General features: G+C 44.3%; 1 protein-coding gene across 2 annotated transcripts in view; it reads right to left on the bottom strand.

Moving 5' to 3' along the window:
* Positions 1 to 9,952, bottom strand: part of MYRIP (myosin VIIA and Rab interacting protein) — an 811,455-nt gene extending 801,503 nt beyond the window's left edge. For both annotated transcript variants that reach the window (XM_073550109.1, XM_073550108.1), the window contains exon 1: positions 9,597 to 9,952. The gene's annotated coding sequence lies outside the window, so the exon portion shown is untranslated. The remainder of the gene's footprint in view (positions 1 to 9,596) is intronic.
* Positions 9,953 to 19,819: the final 9,867 nt, after the last annotated feature.

The following is a 19,819-nucleotide window of genomic DNA, read 5'->3' on the forward strand; positions in this document are numbered from 1 at the left end:
AAAACACACCAGCAAGTCCACCTCTGAATGGCTTAAGAAAAACAAAATTAAGACTTTGGAGTGGCCTAGTCAAAATCCTGACCTTATTCAGATTATGATGCTGTGGCATGACTTTAAAAAGGCGATTAATGCTTGGAAACACTCCAATGTGATTGAATTATAACAATTCTGCAAAGATGAGTGGGCCAAAATTCACCCAGAGCGGTTTAAAAGACTCATTGCCAGTTATCGCAAAGTTGTATTCCAAGCACATAATAAACTTGACATCAAATCAGAATATGCAAAAGTTGAAAAGCCAACTTGAACATAGACACCAAAAGCTCAGGTCCTGGCAAGAGGAATGGAAAAGTACATCAAACATTACATAATCTGACTCCAGGCTCATGGATAATGGTGTCATTCTGAGGACACACACAATATACGGATTAAACAGAAAATAAACACCAATGATCAAAGACCAAGTCAAGCACAAAGCATTGCACTGACACCGCAGCAATCCTCATACAGTGTCAAAGATTTTACTAAACCGCGGTGCTAAACATTTAATAGAACTGCAATACTGCAGATTTAGTGATCATGGTAGTGATATTAATTGCATAAATTTTAATCAAAATATTATTTTTACTAAAGAGGCTAAAATGGCAAAAAGTTAATATTGAGGCACAGAAACAAGAGGCACAGAGCTCTTCATAGAAATGGCTAGTAGCACAACTTAGAAAATATCGCGCCATACTGTAATTGTGACTGTTTTCTACCTCATCTACTAAATGACTGCGATGTTCATTATGTTCATTTTGATTGAGTATATTCAAAATAGTTAAAGGGATTGTCCAGCCTTAGACTAGAAGTCTGCAGTCAATCTATGTGACTGCAGACTTGTGAATTCTCTGGTGCTGGGAGTGGACAGTCATGCAATATGCATACTTCTGGCCACATTCCAAATAGACTGTGTCCGGCCTCGTTCAATACACTTGCATTGAGCGAGGTTGGACACAGTCTAGTCAGCATGTGACCACATGCATGCAAATCACATACTTGCAGTCATGAGCCCACCACTCCCGATGCCGGCACCAATGAATCCTCACAGCGCAGTCACATGGAGGGCATGCAGAATTGCAGTCTAAGGCTAGCCAACCCCTTTACATAAGATCCATCATCACCAATAAACTTGACTCTTATTTCTTCATTTCTAAAAAAGGACCCTATAGTCATCATCGGCACCAGGCTTACACGTCAGAGGTTAGTGCAACCCTTAGGCCGGGGTCACACTGGCGAGGAATACGGCGCAAAATACGCGACCACACCTTGATTACGGAAGACATATGGAGCACTGTTTAGGGGCCATTCATCCGTATTACGCATGTAAAATACTGACCGTATTTTGCGTCGGTTAGTGTGACCCCGGCCTTAGTCACAGCTTACACGTAAGCACGACTTAGATGTATTCTCAAAACTCAGAGGCTGTAATAAATCCACCGTCTGTATATGTCACAGCCATTGTTTCAGTGTGGAAGGGGAGATTCATTCTGTGTCAGGTAACTGCTGACAGATTCTTTTTAAATTCTGCAGAAATGAATTACTAGTGACGCATCTTATAACACACAGAAAGACCCAAATACCTAGAAAAGGATCCATCATTCCAGCTTTTGCTGATCTTTGTGACAGATGATTTTTTGTGAACGATGGCATTTTGTGTGACGTTAGAACAGACCAAGAGTAAAAGATAACACACACTAAAGTACTATTTTTCTGCACAATCATGAGACCTCATTTTCGCTCCCTCCATCAGAGAGACCTGGTGAAGTGTAACCAGTTTTTGAGAAGCTTCTCTATCTGCGATGGTCGGTGAGCTGATCTCTAGAATGATCAGCCACAGTTTGGCCCACCAATCACCCCAGATAATGCAATTCCAAACATTGTACTGGGATTGGTGGTACGGGGTGGAGTATTTTGACTCGTTATATAGCTGAGTATAATGCCTTTTTGGTAAAGTTTAATTACCTTTTATCTAATTCATGCAACAGTCAGCAGTTCTATCTATGCACATGCTCTGACAAGTACAGAAATGCTGCTCTCTAATCAAGCTTACAAACTAATTTTGGATGCCAAGACCACAGGGACACAAAATAGCTCAATGAAGGTCACAAGGATTTGGTATTTTCATTAATGACTGAACTGTATTATGTAGTTTTTAGAAGCGGGTTTGTCAACAGATTTAATAAAACAAGCAATTAATGAATCAAGCTCTAACTCGACTCATAAAATGTTCATTTTAATATTAGGTGTGGAGGAGGGGCTTTCAAAACAATTGCGCAACTACGCTGGCATGGATTTTCAATGTAAGGCTGGTGCGGTTTTTGCGCAGCACATCGTGCACATCCGTGCGCATGCGTACCTATGTTTAACATGGCGTACGCATGGTCTTGCGTTTGCATGTGTTCGTCTGGATTTTCGTGCGCATGCGTTTTTTCAAGGTGTGCGTCTAGATGCGCCAGACGCAGCAACCTGTTGTATGGACATGCATACGTTTGCATATGCATGCGACGAGTAAACATGTGTAGACACTGGTTTAACACTTAGAGAATGAATGCGCAGAAAAAACGCAAATGCATGCAAAAATGCATGATGCGTTTTTGCATGCGTTTCTACTTGCACACGATGCGCTGCGCACAAAGACGCAAATGTGAAACTAGCCTCATCAGGATTGTGCTATCTATTATAGGCAGCCTATTACAGGTTTTTGCTACCTAATCTGAGAGCCACATAATGTAAAGGCAGAGACCCTGATTCCAGTGATGTATCACTTACTGGGCTACTTAGTTTAGTTTGTATAAAATCCATGTTTTATCATCAGGAGATTATCACCAGAGGACTAGTAATCCTGCTTCCAGGTGGTCTAACCATGCCCCCACCGCTGATTGGCAGTTTCTACTTCTATGCATAGTGCATACAGAAATCTGCCAATCAGTGCAGTGGGTGTCTACATCATGCCGCTCTCAGATGGGGTTGCAAAAACTTGGCGACAGATTCCTTTTAATTAATGTATATTTTGCTTTGTGAAATTTTGAACCAGATCCACTTTATGAAGCTTTTCTAGAAATATGCCTATGCTAGATATACTGTTGTGGTATTTGCAGCTGGTGGCCCATAATATCAAAGCAGGGACAAAAGCAAACAATAAGTACATGCAACCAATGCTAAGGCAACAACATGTCGCGTCTACTGCAGATCAGTGGGGGTATCAGACGTCAAAGCTAATATTGATGAATTTTCCTACGGGTGGTCACCAATAGGAAAAGGTCGGACAAACCCTTGAAGGAAGGGAACATGTCTTTTTGCTCTATCATTATAGGAAAGCAGCACTATATGAATTATTTGCTGCATGCATTAAAGGGAACCTGTGATGTAAAATAATGCTATTAACCTGCAGATATGGTGTTAATCTGCTGGTGAATAGCATTCTCACACTTAGAGGATATTGACTTTATCACACCACCCTTGGCAGCATTTGGCTTTCAGTCATAATGGCGGCACCGGCACGGTTTCAGTGACCACTCCGTGTATGCTATGATCACCATGTGTGTGATTCACAGTGAACCGTCCGACTTGGCCTATCAAATTGTTACATTTAAGTCCCAAATTAACAGCTCAAAAAATAATATATTTTAAGATAAAACGTACGCTCATGCGTCTTTATGAAATAGGTACAGTGTCCAAGTGTGACATATAGTATACAGATTACAGCATAGCAGTATTTAAAAAAATGAATGGTTTTCAATATATGAAGACTAGCTTGGCCCGTGCGAAATTTTTGCACATTGGTCGTCGGGGGCGCAGGCAATTTCAGAAAAAGCAAGCTGGTCAAATGTAAATGTATTTCATGAGATGATGAACAGGTTACTAGATAATGGATATAAATGAGCTTTTAGGCCATGTGCACACGATGCAGATTTGCAGCGTTTCCGCAGCGGATTTTACCGCGCAGAAACGTTGCATATCCGCATTGTGATGTACAGTACCTTTAAAACGAATGAAAAAAAAAAAACGCTGTGCAGACGCTGCGGATTTTTCCGCGCGGTTTTCCTGCGGTACAAAATCCGCAGCATGTTACTTCTTTTGTGCGGTTTTCTATCTCCCCTGTTACCAAATCCGCAGGGGGAAGACCGCAATGGAAAACTGCACAAAAACCGCATGAAAACCGCGTGAAAAATGGAAGAAATCCGCAGGAAAAATGCAGGTCATTTGACCTGCGGTTTTCTTACATTCTGCACGGAAAAATCCGCAGGGCTCAAAACTCCGTCTGCACTCAGTCTTAAGCAATATGTTTAAAAGAACAAACAACAAAGAAAAACACACACTAAAGTGCAAAAAAAAAACCTCAACCACAAAAGCGTACAGACATGGTAAAATATACCCACAGGGATTACCTGCTATATTGGGTATAAGGCCTCTTCAATAAAGTGACAGTTTGCTATAACAATTGAACAGGGTATAATATTGCCAACCTTGGCACACTGTATCAAATTGTCACAAAACAGGTATTATCCATTAACTAGTACCTATTTCAAATTGGTGGATACAAAATCCTGCTTTCTAGTCATGAGATGATGAACACATACAGGTATATATACAGTGGGGAAAAAAGTATTTAGTAAGTCAGCAATAGTGCAAGTTCCACCACTTAAAAAGATGAGAGGCGTCTGTAATTTACATCATAGGTAGACCTCAACTATGGGAGACAAACTGAGAAAAAAAAATCCAGAAAATCACATTGTCTGTTTTTTTTTTCATTTTATTTGCATATTATGGTGGAAAATAAGTATTTGGTCAGAAACAAAATTTCATCTCAATACTTTGTGATATATCCTTTGTTGGCAATGACAGAGGTCAAACGTTTTCTGTAAGTCTTCACAAGGTTGCCACACACTGTTGTTGGTATGTTGGCCCATTCCTCCATGCAGATCTCCTCTAGAGCAGTGATGTTTTTGGCTTTTCGCTTGGCAACACGGACTTTCAACTCCCTCCAAAGGTTTTCTATAGGGTTGAGATCTGGAGACTGGCTAGGCCACTCCAGGACCTTGAAATGCTTCTTACGAAGCGACTCCTTCGTTGCCCTGGCGGTGTGCTTTGGATCATTGTCATGTTGAAAGACCCAGCCACGTTTAATCTTCAATGCCCTTGCTGATGGAAGGAGGTTTGCACTCAAAATCTCACGATACATGGCCCCATTCATTCTTTCATGTACCCGGATCAGTCGTCCTGGCCCCTTTGCAGAGACAGCCCCAAAGCATGATGTTTCCACCACCATGCTTTACAGTAGGTATGGTGTTTGATGGATGCAACTCAGTATTCTTTTTCCTCCAAGCACGACAAGTTGTGTTTCTACCAAACAGTTCCAGTTTGGTTTCATCAGACCATAGGACATTCTCCCAAAACTCCTCTGGATCATCCAAATGCTCTCTAGCAAGCTTCAGACGGGCCCGGACATGTACAGGCTTAAGCAGTGGGACACGTCTGGCACTGCAGGATCTGAGTCCATGGTGGCGTAGTGTGTTACTTATGGTAGGCCTTGTTACATTGGTCCCAGCTCTCTGCAGTTCATTCACTAGGTCCCCCCGCGTGGTTCTGGGATTTTTGCTCACCGTTCTTGTGATCATTCTGACCCCACGGGGTGGGATTTTGCGTGGAGCACCAGATCGAGGGAGATTATCAGTGGTCTTGTATGTCTTCCATTTTCTAATTATTGCTCCCACAGTTGATTTCTTCACTCCAAGCTGGTTGGCTATTGCAGATTCAGTCTTCCCAGCCTGGTGCAGGGCTACAATTTTGTTTCCGGTGTCCTTAGACAGCTCTTTGGTCTTCACCATAGTGGAGTTTGGAGTCAGACTGTTTGAGGGTGTGCACAGGTGTCTTTTTATACTGATAACAAGTTTAAACAGGTGCCATTACTACAGGTAATGAGTGGAGGAAAGAGGAGACTCTTAAAGAAGAAGTTACAGGTCTGTGAGAGCCAGAAATCTTGATTGCTTGTTTCTTACCAAATACTTATTTTCCACCATAATATGCAAATAAAATGAAAAAAAAACAGACAATGTGATTTTCTGGATTTTTTTTTCTCAGTTTGTCTCCCATAGTTGAGGTCTACCTATGATGTAAATTACAGGCGCCTCTCATCTTTTTAAGTGGTGGAACTTGCACTATTGCTGACTGACTAAATACTTTTTTTCCCCACTGTATATATATGTAGATTGGTAATACAATAAACTGATTTGATGAGTAGAGGCCAAAAAATGTCTTCCGGTTGAGGTGCCACCTGCAGGTCATTGTGTCTTACTGCAGGTTTATGAAAATGAATGATTAAACTGTATTTAGTGATAAAATCGTGGATGCGTGGTTTGTTTGGCTCTTTTCTTGCTGAAGGGGGCAAGTTTACCTTTCAAATGGTGTATCATTTGTGTCTGTGGGGCGAAGTAATCAGCGAAAAAGCAGTGCATGTTTACAAATGTGTTTGCATATGTGACTCACCTGCAGTGAAGTGTGCAATCCTCTAATATGCCTGACATAGGCTGGTCAAGCAGTTCCGCAAGCTGGAAAGACCCCAAGGCAAATGTTTGGATTTGTTTGTGATGTCTTTAAGCAGCTTTATGGTAAAGTGCTTTGGGGTAGTGTGGTGCCACCTGCAGGTCATTTTTACTTACTGCAGGTTTATGAAAATTAATGTTTAAACTGTATTTTGTGATCAAATCGTGGATGTGTGATTTGTTTGGCTATTTTCTTGCTGAAGGGGGCAAGTTTACCTTTCAAATGGTGTATCATTTGTGTGTGTGCAGTATGGAACGGAGATACAAAGTAATCACCGAGAAACAGTGTTTGGAAATAATAGAATAGATTTTTATGCAGCGAACTCCCAATATTGCATGATCGGCAACAACACACTGCACAATGTGTGAATGGCTTACGTCAACTCCTAGAAGCTCATCACTGATTCACTACTACAACAGACTGCGACTCAGTGATTCACAAACTATTCTAACCCAGAGAACTGGTACAAATGTTATACAACTTGTAAATGATGACTTAGTAGGCAGTGCCGAGTATGGCGTGGCGCTCCAGTGATCGGGTCCCTGAAATAAGCTCATCTGAATAATCTGCGCAGCGGGGGCGTCTCTCTCGGGGGGTGTATGAGCAGGGGCAGGGGACCACTCCAGCGGTGAAGAAAACAAAAAGCTGTAGTAGGGCTTTAAGGACTCATTCAGACGTCTGTGATGTTTCTGGTATGCAAAAACATCCGAATTTCCTGAGTGTTTTTGATCCAATTTTCATCAGTGTAAGGTCAGTTTAGATGAAAAACAAAATAAATTGCAAAGCTTTTCCCACCCATTGCAGCATCAACAGCACACGGACTGCACAGGAATCCCATCCCAGGGCGACATATCATTGGTGTAACGTGTGGTGGCCCAAGAGGTAAGGGGGCCTCAGCAAACAGGTTCTGTCACAGACACAGAGGGGCCCATATACTGCTCTTGTACAGGGGCCCGCTTTTGTCTATGTCTGCTACTGTACCATCTGCATGCTGTTCAGGATTTTCAAGGACCCATGGACCTGTATGGGTAATTTTAATCCATGACACAAATCAAAAACGTACAGGTCTCTGTGAGCACACAGATATGAACAGCTCCACTGATTATAACTGGCACATATTCTGTCTGGGATACACGAAATAAACATGTTATAATAATAATAATCTTTATTTTTACAAAGCGCTAACATATTTCAAAGCACTTTACATGCATTATCATTGATGTCCCCAATGGGGCTCACAATCTACATTCCCTATCTGTATGTCTTTGAAGTGTGGGAGGAAACTGGAGAACCCGGAGAAAACCCACACAAACACGGGGAGAACATACAAACTCCTGGCAGATGTTGTTCTTGGTGCGATTTGGACCCAGGACCCCAGCGCTGCAAAGCAACAATGCTAACCACTGAGTCACTGTGCCATCCTATGTTAAGAAAAGATGAATAATTGAGATCATAGCCTGTGTTCATAAAATGCATTTGCGATGTGTTTTTTTTGCTGTGATTTTCTTACATTTTTGGCAAAAATCACATTGCCGTGCATCTAGGGAACATAGTCTTGAAGTGAACCTGTGGTCTGATACATACAGCATGTATCACACACTGGCAGGTATGTTTGACTCTGAAACACCACTGGGGACTAAAACCGCGCTACTGACTAGTCGAAAAACTGGCTCCCCAGTGGCTTCTTCCCGATTGCTGACCCGGACTGGCTGCTCTCTGCCTATGAGAATGTACATATCCTTCAGATAAAGGCTTTGAGTGTCCAGCCTCGGCTCCGCAGCAGCACCCTCTCTGACCAGGCAGACATATCAACCTGATGTAGTATGCACCTAGGTGGTACAGGGATTGCCCCTTTAAATACAAGCCCCGAGTGTGTAACCCGCCTCTAAAACAATACAATAATATTTGTAAGGTCCTTGTTCTTTATTAGAAAATAACAGGAAAAACAATCCCAACAGGCAATAATGCGGGAGGAGATCTGTAAGGTGTGTGCTTAACTACCAGGCAATTATGACCTTGAAAGATGTTAAACTCCCATAACACAGACAAGAAGTCCCCAATAAAAAGTCTCTTCACCATCTTGTGCCGACCAAGGGTAACGAGGCAGCTTACTACACTACCAACAGTACTTGGTGGGAAGGTGCTAATTAGGAAGACTAAATATGACCAATCGTCAGAAGTCAGAGGCCAGGAATGAAGAGCGGCATGCCTTCAGGATACTGCCGCAACACAGAAATGTATCAGTAGGATTGGATCAGGAAAGTGTCACCAATATTTCGGTTTTATGAGACCTGTAAGTGCAGAGAACACCCCTCTAAAATGTGTGTTGCTAAAAATAGTATTATATTTAATCTGATAAACATATATATATATGCAATATATAAAAACGTGAGTATATTTGCATTTGTTACCTACACACCACACATAGACATGTGCAGAATTACACACGTATGTACGGCAAATACTTTTTTTTTTAAGCAATTTTGTCCAAGACTTTATCAGTCCATCCATCCAGGGCCAAGAAATGGCCCGGCACGTCTATCTGCTCTATAGGTACACACGGCCATTCATCTATTGTAGTGATCGGGTCTAATCGATATAGCGGATGCTGATACTACAGACACAGCGCCGCCCTCATGTCACTAATATCCATCAACACCGTGACACCATACAATACACGCATCATATATATAGAATACATATACAGTCACTCTGCCACATGTAGTACATCCCCACTGAGTCAATCACACACCGCAGTGCATGTCAGGCACACAGCATGCACAGTGTATACAGGCAACGTGTGTATATAGACATATAGACTAATGATGTACTCATTCCACCACAGACTAACTTATGGTGGCATGAGCAGGGCATTGGACTTGGTGAGGCTCCCAGCTCCATGCTGCTCATGCCCTTGTGCCTCCCATCACAACTCTATGAGGAATAAGCCCCATCCTCACACCAGGAGAGAGGCAGTGCCCCCTGCCCACACCCACCCGCAGACAAGATGGTACCTGTGTGCCAGCGTCGGTCAGCAGGCGGGTGAGGTACTGCAGCAGCTTGGATGGCGGGTTGCAGTAGACTCCTGCAGGCTTGGCAGCTGCTAGATAACAAGTGCAGACGGAGAGGAGCCGCTTCCTCCAGCGGGCAGCCCGAGTGTGTGCGCACTGCGCCGCTCCCAGGGTCCACCAGGCGGGCAGTGGCTTTGCGACCCGGTGCCCGGCTGCCTGAGGTGACTGAGGTACCAGCTGCTGGCCAATCCGTAGGACAGGGGGCTGGTGAGAGCGACCGAGGAGGGGGCTGTGCCAGACATTCAGTGCCTGCTCCTGTGAGGGAGAGACATGCTTACTGTACTGGCTGCATGTGATGAGGCTCTAGCACAGCCCATACTGTCACTACTGCTACATCCACACAGGGATACACCACACAGAAAAACAAACTGCACACACAAGGACACACTACACAGAGAGATACAATACACACAGAGAGATACAATACACCCAGAAACAAACTGCACACATAAGGACACACTACACATAGGGATACACTACACACTGTGATATACTACACACAGGGATACACTACACGCAGATACACTACACACGGGGCACACTACATACAGGGATATACACTACACACAGGGATACACTGCACACAGTGATTCACTACACACGAGCACACTACACACAGGGGCACACTACACATAGGATATGTGTATCAGCACACACTACACAGAGATATACACTACACACATGGGCACACTACACACAGGGACACTACACACAGGGTATGTGTATCAGCACACACTACACATAGGGATACACTACACACAGTGATATACTACACACAGGGATACACTACACACAGGGATATACTACACACGGGGCACACTACGTACAGGGATATACTACACACAGGGACACACTACACACAGGGATATACTACACACAGGGGCACACTACACACAGGGTATGTGTATCAGCACACACTACACATAGGGATATAAACTACACACAGAGATACACTACACACAGAGATACACTACACACAGGGTATGTGTATCAGCACACTACACATAGGGATACACTACACACAGTGATATACTACACACAGGGCACACTACATACAGGGATATACTACACACAGAGATACACTACACACAGGGGCACACTACACACAGGGATATACTACACAGGGACACACTACACACAGTGATATATTACACACAGGGCACAATACACGCAGAGATACACTACACACGGGGCACACTACATACAGGGATATACACTACACACAGGGAAACACCACACACACTACACACAGAGATACACTGCACACAGTGATTCACTACACACGGGCACACTACACACAGGGGCACACTACACATAGGATATGTGTATCAGCACACACTACACAGAGATATACACTACACACATGGGCACACTACACACAGGGACACACTACACACAGGGTATGTGTATCAGCACACACTACACATAGGGATACACTACACACAGTGATATACTACACACAGGGATACACTACACACAGGGATATACTACACACGGGGCACACTACATACAGGGATATACTACACACAGGGACACACTACACAGGGATATACTACACCCAGCGGCACACTACACACAGGGTATGTGTATCAGCACACACTACACATAGGGATATAAACTACACACAGAGATACACTACACACAGAGATACACTACATACAGAGATACACTACACACAGTGATTTACTACACATGGGCACACTACACACAGGGTATGTGTATCAGCACACACTACACATAGAGATACACTACACACAGTGATATACTACACACAGGGCACACTACATACAGGGATATACTACACACAGAGATACACTACACACAGGGGCACACTACACACAGGGATATACTACACACAGGGACACACTGGTTATCATTTGGGGTGGTTATGGAGATTTTCTCTGTCCACTTAGACCCTCTCTAGCCCTTAATGGTCTGGCTGATCTGGTCCTTGATGTTCCCTATGCCTGATCTTGGGCTGGGGTACCTCTACGCATATATGAGGTCTATTTAGTGTGCATTTCTATCTTTTTTGTACACCTCATAGTGATCAGCATCTTCTTGGGTTTACATTATCCCTTGTACTGTTTTTTGTAATTATTGGGTTGGAATTGCATCATTTGTTCATTGTATTTGTATATTATTGGTGTTTCTGACTCATATGCTCTATATTACCTATGTGTGGGCTTACTAACTTTCCTATTGAGAATCCTGTTTACATGGACCTAGGGATATAGGCATCATTCTCAGTGAGGGTGATAGTTGGTAGCAGGTGGGTTTCTCTGTTATTAGCATTGTATTATTTGTGTATGTGTTATATTTGTGACCATTTTTAATGTTTTTAAGAATTTTTGCTGTTTGCTGTGTTTAATAAAATTAGTATTATATATGCTATGTCCTATTCAGGGTGATCCCCTGCTCATGGCCTATTTCTTTCTCTCTTTTTTGACAAACATATGTACTATTTAGGTCTAGGTTGGATCCCCTTAATTATCCTTTCGGTGGTGCCCCCATTTCTTTGTTTCACACTGCGCACACTACACACAGGGATACACTGCACACAGGGGCACATTACACGCAGGGATACACTGCACACAGGGGCACACTACACACAGGGGCACACTAGACGCAGGGAAGCACTACACACAGTGGCACACTACACACAGGGATAGACTACACACAGAGACACACTGCGCACACTACACACAGGGATACACTACACACAGAGGCACACTACACGCAGGGCCACACTACACACAGTGGCACACTATACACAGGGATATAACACTACACACAGAAACACACTGCACACAGGGGCACACTACACACGGGCCCACTACACACAGGGATACACTGCACACAGGGATACACTGCACACTGAGATACACTACACACAGGGATACACTACACACTGAGATACACTACACACTGAGATACACTAAACAGGGATACATTAAACACAGGGATACACTACACACTGAGATACACTACACACAGGGATACACTAAACAGGGATACATTAAACACAGGGATACACTACACACTGAGATACACTACACACAGGGATACATTAAACACAGGGATACACGATACACTATACACTGAGATACACTACACACAGGGATACACTACACACTGGGATACACTACATACAGGGATATATTACATACAGGGCATGGTTTATCAGGACACATTACACACAGGGATACATTATACACAGAGCATGATGTATCAGCACACTATCTACAAGGATCCACTATACCCAACACATGGTGTATTAGCACATACTGCACAAAGAGAGAAACACTGAACAAAGAACATTGTGTCATATACAGTGCTGCTCACCATTATTGACTCCCCTTCTTGTTTTTCATAGACTGTACAGTATCTTCAGAAATAAATGGAAATGTACCAAAGTTATATCCTCAGAATTTTTTAATTTGTGGTTCAAAGTAATACAGCAATAAAACATTGTTATTCAACTTACATGTTGAAAATTCAAAGAAACAGAAGAAACATCATGTGCAGCAATAAAGACCCCCTAATTAATACTTGGTTGCACTCCCTTTGGCATTGATGGCAGCCTCCAAACGTTTCTTGTAGCCATCTATAATCTTCTTGCACTTCTCAGCTGGCATTTTCTCCTGCTCGTCCTTTGCAGTTTTCTCAAGCTCTTGAGGCTATGTGCCCACGTTAGCGTTTTTAAACGCTCAGAAAACCGTACTCCTTCCCAGAAAATGCGCGTTTTTTTCCGTGTTTTTTTGCGTGATTTTTGCACAAAAAACGCGTGTTTTTGATGCGTTTTTTTCCACGCATTTTCTGGGAACATTGGAAACAGCTAAAAAGGCGTAGCTATACGGATAATAATGAGTATGCTGCGTTTTTAGCCGCTAAGCGTTTTCTGACGCATGCATTGGCACAAAAAGCCAAAAATGCATTACATTTAATGGGAAGCTTATTTTAAGCATTTCTGAAGCGTCTGATCCGGCACAAACGCTTCAAAAACGCTTAAAAAACACAACGTAGGTACACAGCCTTAAGCTCACTCCAAAGATTTTCAATTGAAATTGAGGTGAGGACTCATTGCTGGCCATTTTAAAACAGTCCATTTTTTCTTTTTCAACCATTCAACCATTCCTGTGTATGTTTGAATATGTGCTTTGGGTCATTGCCTTGCTGGATGATCCATGATCTTCAACGCAAACCAAGTTTTCTTACACTGGGTAGGATATTTCACTCTAAAATCTATTTACATAATTTGCTTGTAATGTTTTAATTTCCTGTTCTGTCCAGATGTCACCGTTTCCCAGAATTCCAAGCAGAGGAAGTTCACCGACCGCCATATTGGGACACCCAAGTGATGGGTGTCTCAATATGGAAACTGCTGCTGGTACCAATCTATTGCGTGGTACCACCAGCAGAACACCGTTGCACCACCCACACACACTCTATATGCCGTATGCACCACACACTCACTCTCACATTCATCACACTCACTCACACAGCCTCTTGCGCGGTACCACCAGCGGAACACCGTCATACTGCGCCCGCGCGAATTCTGCACAGGTGCAATAAATCATTCGGCTGATTCCGGAGGCAGATGCGCGACGTGTCTACTGGCAAAGGAAGCCGGTCACATTAAAGGGGTTTTCCCACAAATGAAAGTTCATTTTAAAAATTGTCTGTGTCTGACCGTGTACTGAGCATACCACATCTCCTGGGCATGGGAGGAAGCAAAAGACAATACTGACATTACAGCAGGGGATCACAGAGGATTCATTTTGTGAGGTAAAATATTTCACTGACTGTTTTTAAACAATATTTTACCTCGCAAAATGTATCCTCTGCAATCTCCTGCTCTAATATCAGTATTGTCTTTTGCTTCCTCCCCTGCCCAGGAGCTGTGGTATGTTCGGTACATGGTCAGACATAGGTGTGAGAGAGACAGAGCACAGGGGGGAGACAGCTCAAACGGGACAGCACATGAGGGGAGAACACAGCACAGGAAGGAGAGAGACTGCAGACAAGGGGGACTGTTATGATTGAGTCACCGTAGGAGGCAAAAACAGAAATGCTAGCTAAGTCAGAGAAGTTGGCAGCTATCGGATTGCAGACCCCTGAACCTATCAACACAACTAGCAGTAGCCGTGGGGGGTTCCTACGATGCCCTAGACCCCTCGATCACAGCCGGAGAAATAGCTAGGCCTAAAGAAAGAAAGGGGAAAACTAAACTGCCCCGGAGCAGACCCCAAAGCAATAGGCAGCCCCCAACATATAATGACGGTGAAGCAAGATGAAAACACTAACACAGGCAGAAAGATAGACTGAGCAAAGACGGGGCCCAATCTGGCTAGATAGAAAAGGACAGGAAGGCTGCTGTCTGCAATCTGTGAAAAACCCTATGAAAATAAGAGCCAACAGGCTGACAGTGAAAAAGGCCCTGAAGACGCTAGGCTTCAAAAAGCTATGTCAGTACTCAGGAATATTCTGAAGACAGAGCTACAGGCAAAAGGAGATTCAGCTCACCACAGCAGGGAATGGCAGAATCCAGAAAAGCAAGGAAAACAAAAACAAAACACTAATGCAAACAGGCAAAGCAGAAAAACTTAGCTTAGAGGAGCAGGAATCAGACTGGTGTCCTAGAAGTCCACAGAGAAATCACCCGCAGGGCAGAAGGGCGTCGGCAGCCTTATATCCAGTCCGTGACTCCACTCAGTCAGTCATCCTCATCAGGTTCAGGTGCCTGATAATCAGGCTCATTACCTTCCTTCACCAGAATAGGGAGTTCACCAGACCTCAGTGACGAAGGGGAAAATGAACTCACAACAGTACCTCCCCCTTGAGGAGGGGTCACCGAACCCTCAACCACGCCACCAGGACGATCAGGGTGAGCCCGATGAAAGGCACGCACCAATCTTTTGGCATGAATATCAGAGGCAGAGACCAAGGAATTATCCTCCTGACCATAACCCTTCCACTTAACCAAATACTGGAGTCTCCGTCTAGCCAGACGGGAATCCAGTATTTTCTCTACCTCATATTTCATGTTACCTTCAACCAATACAGGGTCCGGAGGTGCCACCCCAGGAACAACTGGTTCAACAAACCTCTTCAACAAGGACTTATGGAACACATTATGGATTTTAAATGTGACAGGAAGAGCCAAGCGGAAAGAGACCGGATTAATAATCTCCAAATTCTTGTAAGGTCCAATAAATTTAGGCTTAATCTTAGGAGAAGCCACCTTCATAGCAATATTTTTTGATGATAACCACACCATATCACCAATCTTAAACTGGGGACCAATGGTCCTATGTCGATTGGAAAACCACTGGGCCTTTTCCTGGGAGAGAGATAACTTATCCACCACTTGGTCCCAGATCTGGTGCATTCTCTCCACCACAGTGTCAACACCTGGGCAGGCAGAAGGCTCCACCTGCCCTGAAGAAAATCGAGGATGAAACCCAAAGTTACAAAAAAAAGGTGACATCAAAGTGGCAGAACTAGCTCTATTATTTAAAGCAAATTCGGCCAAGGGCAAAAATGAAACCCAATCATCCTGATGAGCGGAAATAAAACATCTCAAATACGACTCCAAGGTCTGGTTTGTTCTCTCTGTCTGCCCATTGGTCTGAGGGTGAAAAGCAGAGGAGAAAGACAACTGAATTCCCAGCTTGGAACAGAAAGTCCTCCAAAATCTAGACACAAACTGAACTCCTCTGTCAGATACAATGTTCTCAGGAATCCCGTGTAAGCGAACCACCTGTTGCAAAAACAGGTGCACCAACTCAGAGGAAGATGGCAACTTAGGGAGTGGTACAAGATGAACCATCTTAGAGAACCTATCACAAATCACCCAAATAACAGTCATTCTTTGAGAGACCGGCATATCAGAGATGAAATCCATTGAAATATGGGTCAATGGCCTCCTGGGGACAGGCAAAGGCATCAACAACCCACTAGAACGAGAACAAGATTTAGACCGGGAGCAAGTCCCACAGGACTGCACAAAATTCCTGACATCATGAGACAAGGTTGGCCACCAAAAAGAGCGACTCACCAGATCTCTAGTACCAAAAATACCTGGATGACCAGCCAATGCAGAGCAATGAACTTCAGACATCACTCTCTTCTTCCACTGGTCAGGAACATACAACTTTCCACTGGGACATTGCTCAGGTTTGTCCTCCTGGAACTCTTGCAGAGCAAGTCTCAAATCGGGCGAGATGGCAGAAAGAACTACCCCTTCGCCTAAGATGGTAGCAGGCTTGGTCACCACAGGAGAATCAGCAAAGAAACTCCTAGAGAGGGCGTCTGCCTTGACATTCTTAGTTCCAGGAAGAAAAGAGACCACAAAATCAAAACGTGTAAAAAACAAGGCCCACCTAGCTTGTCTAGGGTTCAAGCGTTTAGCCTACTCTAGATAAATCAAATTCTTGTGGTCAGTGAGGACCACAACTTGATGTTTAGCTCCCTCCAACCAATGTCTCCACTCCTCAAATGCCCATTTCATGGCCAACAGTTCCCGATTCCCCACATCATAGTTACGTTCAGATGGAGAGAACTTTCGGGAAAAGAAAGCACAGGGATTCATTTTAGCTGTTACAGGATCCTTTTGGGACAAAACAGCTCCTGCACCAGTCTCAGAAGCATCCACCTCTACCTGGAACGGGAGTGAGACATCAGGTTGCCGCAAAACCGGGGCGGAGGTAAATCTTCGCTTCAGCTCCTGAAAGGAAGCAACAGCCTCCGGAGACCAATTCAACACATCAGCACCCTTCTTAGTCAGATCAGTCAATGGCTTGGCAATACTAGAAAATTTTGCTATAAATTTCCGATAAAAATTAGCAAAACCCAAAAACTTCTGGCGGGCCTTCAAAGAAGTGGGCTGAACCCAATCATAAATGGCCTGTACCTTGGCCGGGTCCATTTCAATAGTTGACGGAGACAAAATAAATCCCAAAAATGAAATCCTCTGTACTCCAAAAAGGCATTTCGATCCTTTGACATACAGGGAATTCTCCCTCAAGATCCGGAACACAGTCCGAACATGTTCCACATGAGAATCCCAATCCTTGGAGAAGATCAAAATATCATCCAGATAAATAATCAAAAATTTATCGACAAAGTCTCGGAAAATATCGTTCATGAAGCACTGGAAGACAGAAGGGGCATTAGTGAGCCCAAAAGGCATCACCAGGTACTCAAAAGGTCCCTCCGGAGTATTAAACGCCATCTTCCATTCATCCCCCTGCTTAATGCGGATAAGATTATACGCCCCCCTGAGGTCAAGCTTGGTAAACCAGCAAGCACCTCTAACTCTAGAGAATAGATCCGAAATCAGGGGTAACGGATACTGATATTTAATAGTAATTTTATTGAGGGCACGATAATCAATACAAGACCTTAAAGAACCATCCTTTTTGGCCACAAAAAAAAACCCGGCACCTAAGGGTGAAAAGGATGGTCTAATATGACCCTTCTCCAACGCCTCCTTAATATAGGACCACATAGCCTCGTGCTCGGGTACAGATAAATTGAAGAGCCGACCCTTAGGAAATTTACACCCCGGGCTTAGTTCAATTGCACAGTCATAACTCCTATGAGGAGGCAAGGACGCAGACTCATTCTCACTAAATACATCTGTCATGGTCACGTGTGTCCGGTCGCAGATGATGCCGCAAGGCGAACCCATAACACACGTGACCCTGGATACACCGCCTCCAGAGGGGCGAATTTAAATAATAGAACGTGCAGGTGGATACGCCGCCACCACCTGGCGAATTTAGGAATTACACGTTAACAAATACAATTCTGGAAACACCGCCTCCAGTACGGCGAATTTAAATAATAAGGGGGGAACCTGGGTAACTTTAACAATGGTGGGCCCTGCGATAGGGAATGGGGACATGGAGACCTCCTAAGCTCCCCTGAGCCAGTGTCCCTGCACTCCTAACATTCCCTATACAGGCTCCGCGCCTGTCGCCGCACGCGAACCTTAAAACCCTGGCTCGCCCTGACCCTAAACCCTCACTAGGGAATAGGTCGGTGCGGAGACTAATCCCACCACTGCACTAACAACACACATGAGGAAAGAGACAATACAGGGGGAACACCACTTAGCTTTGCTCTGTTGCGTGCGCTCCTAGCAACAGAGCCCACCACCTGCGTGCATCACCATAACTGGATCCGTCACCATCGTGCAGCCTGGGAGCAGAGTCCATCACCACTTGCAGCAGTCCAGTACACAGAGTCCCAAGATGAGTCCAGCCTCTGCCAAGAATCCAAGCATGCTCGAGTCCAGTTCTCTGCAACCAAGTCGAACATATTGAGTGCAACTCTCTTCCAAGTCGCCACTCCCCTAAGCCATGCCCGCACTTCCCGCCGACACCATAAACTGCGACTCCACCAGGCCATGCCAGTCCTTCCTGCAGACACCATTAGCTGGCACTCGTTCTCTCTGGCTGACTGCGCAGGACTCCTATCCAGCTCCATCATTCCACCAGGCTCTCCAACAACTCAGCAAGAAATATCACCAGACGTGAGTGAACACCCTGAGACCCATTTATAGAGCCCCACACCTGAACCAATTAAGTGCAACCTAACCTAAGGTGCAATACCACTAACCACCACCGGGGACAGTCAAAACACCTTTGAACTTAACCAAAGTAAAAAAAGTTCACTTTGTGCTTTTAATACCGCCAGATCCAACACTGGATCATGACAACATCATAAAAGTCCGCCAAATAGTCAGGAACATCATGCGACTGAGGAGAGGTGGAAAAAAACGGAGCCTCACTAAAGGTACACCGACAACCCCAACTCACCACAGACACAGATTTCCAATCCAAAACTGGATTATGAATTTGCACCAGGTAAACCCCAGAACAACGGCATCATGCAGACCATGCAACACCAAAAATCTGCAATTTTCTTGATGGTCTGGGGCGACCCGCATGACCACCTGGGTCCAAAACTGAGGTTTATTTTTAGCCAAAGGAGTAGCATCAATCCCCCTCAAAGGGATAGGCGTCTGCAGAGGTGTCATCGGAAATCCACAACGTTTAGCAAAATCCAAGTCCATTAGGTTTAGCGCTGCTCCCGAATCCACAAAAGCCTTGGCGGAAAATGTGGACAGGGAGCAGATCAGAGTAATTGCCAGAAGA

The sequence above is a fragment of the Dendrobates tinctorius genome, unplaced genomic scaffold (genome assembly GCF_039654945.1).
Source record: "Dendrobates tinctorius isolate UK_male_01 unplaced genomic scaffold, ASM3965494v1 ptg000162l, whole genome shotgun sequence".
In the NCBI taxonomy this organism is placed as follows: domain Eukaryota; kingdom Metazoa; phylum Chordata; class Amphibia; order Anura; family Dendrobatidae; genus Dendrobates; species Dendrobates tinctorius.